This window comes from Rhinopithecus roxellana, chromosome 18 (genome assembly GCF_007565055.1).
Source record: "Rhinopithecus roxellana isolate Shanxi Qingling chromosome 18, ASM756505v1, whole genome shotgun sequence".
In the NCBI taxonomy this organism is placed as follows: Eukaryota; Metazoa; Chordata; class Mammalia; order Primates; family Cercopithecidae; genus Rhinopithecus; species Rhinopithecus roxellana.
Window position 1 is genome coordinate 29,583,419 of NC_044566.1, and position 7,800 is coordinate 29,591,218.

Consider the following 7,800-nt stretch of genomic DNA (forward strand, 5'->3'; position numbering starts at 1 on the left):
TGATGGAACTGTGTTATATCCTGATTATGATTACCTCATCTTATACAGTTACCACAATTCATCAAACTGTACACTTAATATCGGTATGTTTTATTTTGTATAAATAATATCTCAACCAAAAAAGAAAAAGAAAAAAAAGGAACAAAGTGATAAACGCCAAATTTGGTCAGTGCTATTGAACTAAGCAATCTAGAATCAATCAGATTTTTGTTTTTCTTTTTTTCCTGTTGGAACCAACTAAGCATTTAGGGCTCACCCTGGCAGTAGAAAAAAAATTGAAACCAAAGTGATTATTTTAGCAATAGCAAATATACTTAGGTCGTGTCTTATCCTTTACACTCTCAAAGCCCACTTCTGTTTGGAACCTTTCACATACTTTGTGCCTCCGCTGCATGAGACCACTGTCAACCTGCTAAAGTAGGATGGTCAACCACCATGGTTTGCAGGGGACTGAGGAGTTCCATGGGATGTGTGACTTGCTAAAACCAAGAAAGTCCTGGGAAGACTAGGAGTTGGTCATCCTACAAAGGCACAAATAAACACAGAGAATGCAAATTTTGAGAATTTGGGCTCCCAGCCCCCAGCACCCAGATTTCTTTTCTTCTTTCCAGCCTTCCTGACACAGGAATGTAACTTTCTCTGTAAAGCTTTTCCCACCTCCCCTCCACCAATCACAAGATGAACTGTCCCTTTAAGGTTCTGCAGCACTTTTTCATGCCTCCCATGAATCATAATTATCTATTTCCTTGGTTCTCCTTCACTAGACAAAATCCTCAATGGACCTGCCCATACCTTCTTCATATTGGTAGCCTCAGTACAGTCCAGTTATCACACTTATTACTAACCAATTGCCTGAATACATAGATGAATAAGAAGAGAATTTTCCCCAACTACTGTGCTAATTAAAATCATAAAAAGTGAATACTGAAAAGAATACTTTAGATAATATGGTTCAGCTACCCATCGTGATTTGGGGGTCAATAAACCAGGAGTCCCAAGACTTTCCCTTATTATCTGTACTTCCTGAGCACATAGCTGAGCCACCTTGAATTCACTCGTTCATATGTGAAACAGAGATCACAATAATTTCTTCTCAAGCTGTTGGGTAGATTACATGAGATGATATTTATAAGAAGAGAGTTGTAAACTCGGGGACACTAGACAAGTATCAAGTATCATTATTACTATTGCTAATGATATTAGCAATATTATTATTATTATTATTATTACTTTTTATTATACTTTAAGTTCTAGGGTACATGTGCATAACGTGCAGGTTTGTTACATATGTATATTTGTGCCATGTTGGTGTGCTGCACCCATCAACTCGTCAGCACCCATCAATTCATCATTTATATCATGTATAACTCCCCAATGCAATCCCTCCCCCCTCCCCCCTCCACATGATAGGCCCCGGTGTGTGATGTTCCCCTTCCCGAGTCCAAGTGATCTCATTGTTCAGTTCCCACCTATGAGTGAGAACATGTGGTGTTTGGTTTTCTCTTCTTGTGATAGTTTGCTAAGAATGATGGTTTCCAGCTGCATCCATGTCCCTACAAAGGACGCAAACTCATCCTTTTTTATGGCTGCATAGTATTCCATGGTGTATATGTGCCACATTTTCTTAATCCAGTCTGTCACAGATGGACATTTGGGTTGATTCCAAGTCTTTGCTATTGTGAACAGTGCTGCAATAAACATACGTGTGCATGTGTCTTTGTAGTAGAATAATTTATAATCCTTTGGGTATATACCCAGATGTGGGATGGCTGGGTCATATGGTACATCTAGCTCTAGATCCTTGAGGAATCGCCATACTGTTTTCCATAATGGTTGAACTAGTTTACAATCCCACCAACAGTGTAAAAGTGTTCCTATTTCTCCACATCCTCTCCAACAACTGTTGTTTCCTGATTTTTTAACGATTGCCATTCTAACTGGTGTGAGATGGTATCTCATTGTGGTTTTGATTTGCATTTCTCTGATGGCGAGTGATGATGAGCGTTTTTTCATGTGTCTGTTGGCTTTATGAATGTCTTCTTTTGAGAAATGTCTGTTCATATGCTTTGCCCACTTTTTGATGGGGTTGTTTGTTTTTTTCTTGTAAATTTGTTTGAGTTCTTTGTAGATTCTGGATATTAGCCCTTTGTCAGATGAGTAGATTGCAAAAATTTTCTCCCATTCTGTAGGTTGCCTGTTCACTCTGATGGTAGTTTCTTTTGCTGTGCAGAAGCTCTTTAGTTTAATGAGATCCCATTTGTCAATTTTTGCTTTTGCTGCCGTTGCTTTTGGTGTTTTAGTCATGAAGTCCTTGCCCGTGCCTATGTCCTGAATAGTACTACCTAGATTTTCTTCTAGGGTTTTTATGGTATTAGGTCTAACATTTAAGTCTCTAATCCATCTTGAATTAATCTTCATATAAGGAGTAAGGAAAGGATCCAGTTTCAGCTTTCTACTTATGGCTAGCCAATTTTCCCAGCACCATTTACTAAATAGGGAATCCTTTCCCCATTTCTTGTTTCTCTCAGGTTTGTCAAAGATAAGATGGCTGTAGATGTGTGGTATTATTTCTGAGGACTCTGTTCTGTTCCATTGGTCTATAGCTCTGTTTTGGTACCAGTATCATGCTGTTTTGGTTACTTTAGCCCTGTAGTATAGTTTGAAGTCAGGTAGCGTGACGCCTCCAGCTTTGTCCTTTTGACTTAGGATTGTCTTGGCAATGTGAGCTCTTTTTTGCTTCCATATGAACTTTAAAGCAGTTTTTTCCAATTCTGTGAAGAAACTCATTGGTAGCTTGATGGGGATGGCATTGAATCTATAAATAACCTTGGGCAGTATGGCCATTTTCACGATATTGATTCTTCCTATCCATGAGCATGGTATGTTCTTCCATTTGTTTGTGTCCTCTTTGATTTCATTGAGCAGTGGTTTGTAGTTCTCCTTGAAGAGGTCCTTTACATCCCTTATAAGTTGCATTCCTAGGTATTTTATTCTCTTTGAAGCAATTGTGAATGGAAGCTCATTCCTGATTTGGCTCTCTGCTTGTCTGTTACTGGTGTATAAGAATGCTTGTGATTTTTGCACATTAATTTTGTATCCTGAGACTTTGCTGAAGTTGCTTATCAGCTTAAGGAGATTTTGGGCTGAGACGATGGGGTTTTCTAAATATACAATCATGTCATCTGCAAACAGGGACAATTTGACTTCTTCTTTTCCTAACTGAATACCCTTGATTTCTTTCTCTTGCCTGATTGCCCTAGCCAGAACTTCCAACACTGTTGAATAGGAGTGGTGAGAGAGGGCATCCCTGTCTTGTGCCAGTTTTCTAAGGGAATTTTTCCAGTTTTTGCCCATTCAGTATGATATTAGCTGTGGGTTTGTCATAAATAGCTCTTATTATTTTGAGGTACGTTCCATCAATACCGAATTTATTGAGCGTTTTTAGCATGAAGGGCTGTTGAATTTTGTCAAAAGCCTTCTCTGCATCTATTAAGATAATCATGTGGTTCTTGTCTTTGGTTCTGTTTATATGCTGGATTACGTTTATTGATTTGCGAATGTTGAACCAGCCTTGCATCCCTGGGATGAAGCCCACTTGATCATGGTGGATAAGCTTTTGGATGTGCTGCTGAATCCAGTTTGCCAGTATTTTATTGAGGATTTTTGCATCGATGATCATCAGGGATATTGGTCTAAAATTCTCTTTTTTTGTTGTGTCTCTGCCAGGCTTTGGTATCAGGATGATGTTGGCCTCATAAAATGAGTTAGGGAGGATTCCCTCTTTTTCTATTGATTGGAATGGTTTCAGAAGGAATGGTACCAGCTCCTCCTTGTACCTCTGGTAGAATTCAGCTGTGAATCCATCTGGTCCTGGACTTTTTTGGTGGGTAGGCTATTAATTGTGGCCTCAATTTCAGAGCCTGCTATTGGTCTATTCAGGGATTCAACTTCTTCCTGGTTTAGTCTTGGGAGAGTGTAAGTGTCCAGGAAATTATCCATTTCTTCTAGATTTTCTAGTTGATTTGCATAGAGGCATTTATAGTATTCTCTGATGGTAGTTTGTATTTCTGTGGGGTCCGTGAGATATCCCCTTTATCATTTTTTATTGCATCTATTTGATTCCTCTCTCTTTTCTTCTTTATTAGTCTTGCTAGCAGTCTGTCAATTTTGTTGATCTTTTCCAAAAACCAACTCCTGGATTCATTGACTTTTTGGAGCGTTTTTTGTGTCTCTATCTCCTTCAGTTCTGCTCTGATCTTAGTTATTTCTTGCCTTCTGCTAGCTTTTGAATGTGTTTGCTCTTGCCTCTCTAGTTCTTTTAATTGTGATGTTAGAGTGTCAATTTTAGATCTTTCCAGCTTCCTCTTGTGGGCATTTAGTGCTATAAATTTCCCTCTACACACTGCTTTAAATGTGTCCCAGAGATTCTGGTATGTTGTATCTTTGTTCTCATTGGTTTCAAAGAACATCTTTATTTCTGCCTTCATTTCATTATGTACCCAGTAGTCATTCAGGAGCAGGTTGTTCAGTTTCCATGTAGTTGAGCGGTTTTGATTGAGTTTCTTAGTCCTGAGTTCTAGTTTGATTGCACTGTGGTCTGAGAGACCGTTTGTTATAATTTCTGTTCTTTTACATTTGCTGAGGAGTGCTTTACTTCCAATGATATGGTCAATTTTGGAATAAGTGCGATGTGGTGCTGAGAAGAATGTATATTCTGTTGATTTGGGGTGGAGAGTTCTATAGATGTCTATTAGGTCCGCTTGGTGCAGAGATGAGTTCAATTCCTGGATATCCTTGCTAACTTTCTGTCTCATTGATCTGTCTAATGTTGACAGTGGAGTGTTGAAGTCTCCCATTATTATTGTATGGGAGTCTAAGTCTCTTTGTAAGTCTCTAAGGACTTGCTTTATGAATCTGGGTGCTCCTGTATTGGGTGCATATATATTTAGGATAGTTAGCTCTTCCTGTTGAATCGATCCCTTTACCATTATGTAATGGCCTTCTTTGTCTCTTTTGATCTTTGATGGTTTAAAGTCTGTTTTATCAGAGACTAGGATTTCAACCCCTGCTTTTTTTTGTTCTCGATTTGCTTGGTAGATCTTCCTCCATCCCTTTATTTTGAGCCTATGTATGTCTCTGCATGTGAGATGGGTCTCCTGAATACAGCAGACTGATGGGTCTTGACTCTTTATCCAGTTTGCCAGTCTGTGTCTTTTAATTGGAGCATTTAGTCCATTAACATTTAAGGTTAATATTGTTATGTGTGAACTTGATCCTGCCATTATGACAGTAACTGGTTATTTTGTTCGTTAGTTGATGCAGTTTCTTCCTAGCCTCGATGGTCTTTACATTTGGGCATGTTTTTGCAATGGCTGGTACCGGTTGTTCCTTTCCATGTTTAGGGGTTCCTTCAGGGTCTCTTGTAAGGCAGGCCTGGTGGTGACAAAATCTCTAAGCATTTGCTTATCTGTAAAGGATTTTATTTCTCCTTCACTTATGAAACTTAGTTTGGCTGGATATGAAATTCTGGGTTTAAAATTCTTTTCTTTAAGAACGTTGAATAGTGGCCCCCACTCTCTTCTGGCTTGTAGAGTTTCTGCCGAGAGATCTGCTGTTAGTCTGATGGGCTTCCCTTTGTGGGTAACCCGACCTTTCTCTCTGGCTGCCCTTAAGATTTTTTCCTTCATTTCAACTTTGGTGAATCTGGCAATTATGTGTCTTGGAGTTGCTCTTCTCGAGGAGTATCTTTGTGGCCTTCTCTGTATTTCCTGAATTTGAATGTTGGCCTGCCCTACTAGGTTGGGGAAGTTCTCCTGGATGATTTCCTGAAGAGTGTTTTCCAACTTGGTTCCATTTTCCCCCTCACTTTCAGGCACCCCAATCAGACGTAGATTTGGTCTTTTTACATAATCCCATACTTCTTGCAGGCTTTGCTCATTTCTTTTTCTTCTTTTTTCTTTTGGTTTCTCTTCTCGCTTCATTTCATTCATTTGATCTTCAATCGCTGATACTCTTTCTTCCAGTTGATCGAGTCGGTTACTGAAGCTTGTGCATTTGTCACGTATTTCTCGTGTCATGGTTTTCATCTCTGTCATTTCGTTTATGACCTTCTCTGCATTAATTAGTCTAGCTGTCAATTCTTCCACTCTTTTTTCAAGATTTTTAGTTTCTTTGCGCTGGGTACGTAATTCCTCCTTTAGCTCTGAGAAGTTTGATGGACTGAAGCCTTCTTCTCTTATCTCGTCAAAGTCATTCTCTGACCAGCTTCGATCCATTGCTGGCGATGGGCTGCGCTCCTTTGCAGGGGGAGATGCGCTCTTATTTTTTGAATTTCCAGCTTTTCTGCCCTGCTTTTCCCCATCCTGTGGTTTTATCTGTCTCTGGTCTTTGATGATGGTGACGTACTGAAGGGGTTTTGGTATAGGTGTCCTTCCTGTTTGATAGTTTTCCTTCTGACAGTCGGGACCCTCCGCTATAGGTCTGTTGGAGATTGCTTGAGGTCCACTCCAGACCCTGTTTGCCTGGGTATCAGCAGCAGAGGTTGCAGAAGATAGAATATTGCTGAACAGCGAGTGTACCTGTCTGATTCTTACTTTGGAAGCTTCCTCTCAGGGGTGTACTCCACCCTGTGAGGTGTGGGGTGTCAGACTGCCCCTAGTGGGGGATGTCTCCCAGTGAGGCTACTCAGGGGTCAGTGACCCACTTGAGCAGGCAGTCTGTCCGTTCTCAGATCTCAACCTCCCTGTTGGGAGATCCACTGCTCTCTTCAAAGCTGTCAGACAGAGTCGTTAGTGTCTGCTCAGGCCTCTGCTGCTTCCCCTGTTGTTTTTTAGCTGAGCCCTGCCCCCAGAGGTGGAGTCTATAGAGACAGGCAGGTTTCCTTGAGCTGCTGTGAGCTCCACCCAGTTCGAGCTTCCCACGGCTTTGTTTACCTACTTAAGCCTCAGCAATGGCGGGCGCCCCTCCCCCAGCCTCGCTGCTGCCTTGCGGTTAGATCACCGCAGACTGCTGTGTTAACAATGAGGGAGGCTCCGTGGGCGTGGGACCCTCCCGGCCAGGTGAGGGATATATTCTTCTGGTGTGCCCGTTTGCTTAAAGCGCGGTATTGGGGTGGGAGTTACCCAGTTTTCCAGGTGTTGTGTGTCTCAGTTCCCCTGGCTAGGAAAAGGGATTCCCTTCCCCCTTGCGCTCCCCAGGTGAGGCGATGCCTCGCCCTGCTTCAGCTCTCGCTGGTCAGGCTGCAGCAGCTGACCAGCACCGATTATCCAGCACTCCCTAGTGAGATGACCCCAGTACCTCAGTTGAAAATGCAGAAATCACCGGTCTTCTGTGTCGCTCGCGCTGGGAGTTGGAGACTGGAGCTGTTCCTATTCGGCCATCTTGAGAAGGGAATCGATATTAGCAATATTATTATTCAGTGAAGAAGATAAAAATACTATTGTAAAGCCTTTGCAGATTCCCCTCCGAGTGACTATCCATCTTCTGCTAGAATTTAATCTCTCTGAATGAGAAATATTTTCCATTCTCTCAATTGCTCCCCGTGTAAAATAATTTTGTATTTTATTACCACCCTTGTTGCTCTTCTGTAAATAGTAGTTAATTTGGAGTAGTCTCAGGCTGAGAATTGAGCACAATAGTCCAGATGTGGTCTGAGCAGTAATATCTTCTCCTAGATTCTAGACTCCATGCATCTGTTAATTGAACCCAGGCACTCTTTAGCTCTTAGCAGCAGTTGCATCACACTACTCTGAGTCTTAATCAAAGAAGATAGCCTCATTCTTTCTGTCTTCTTTCTTTTCC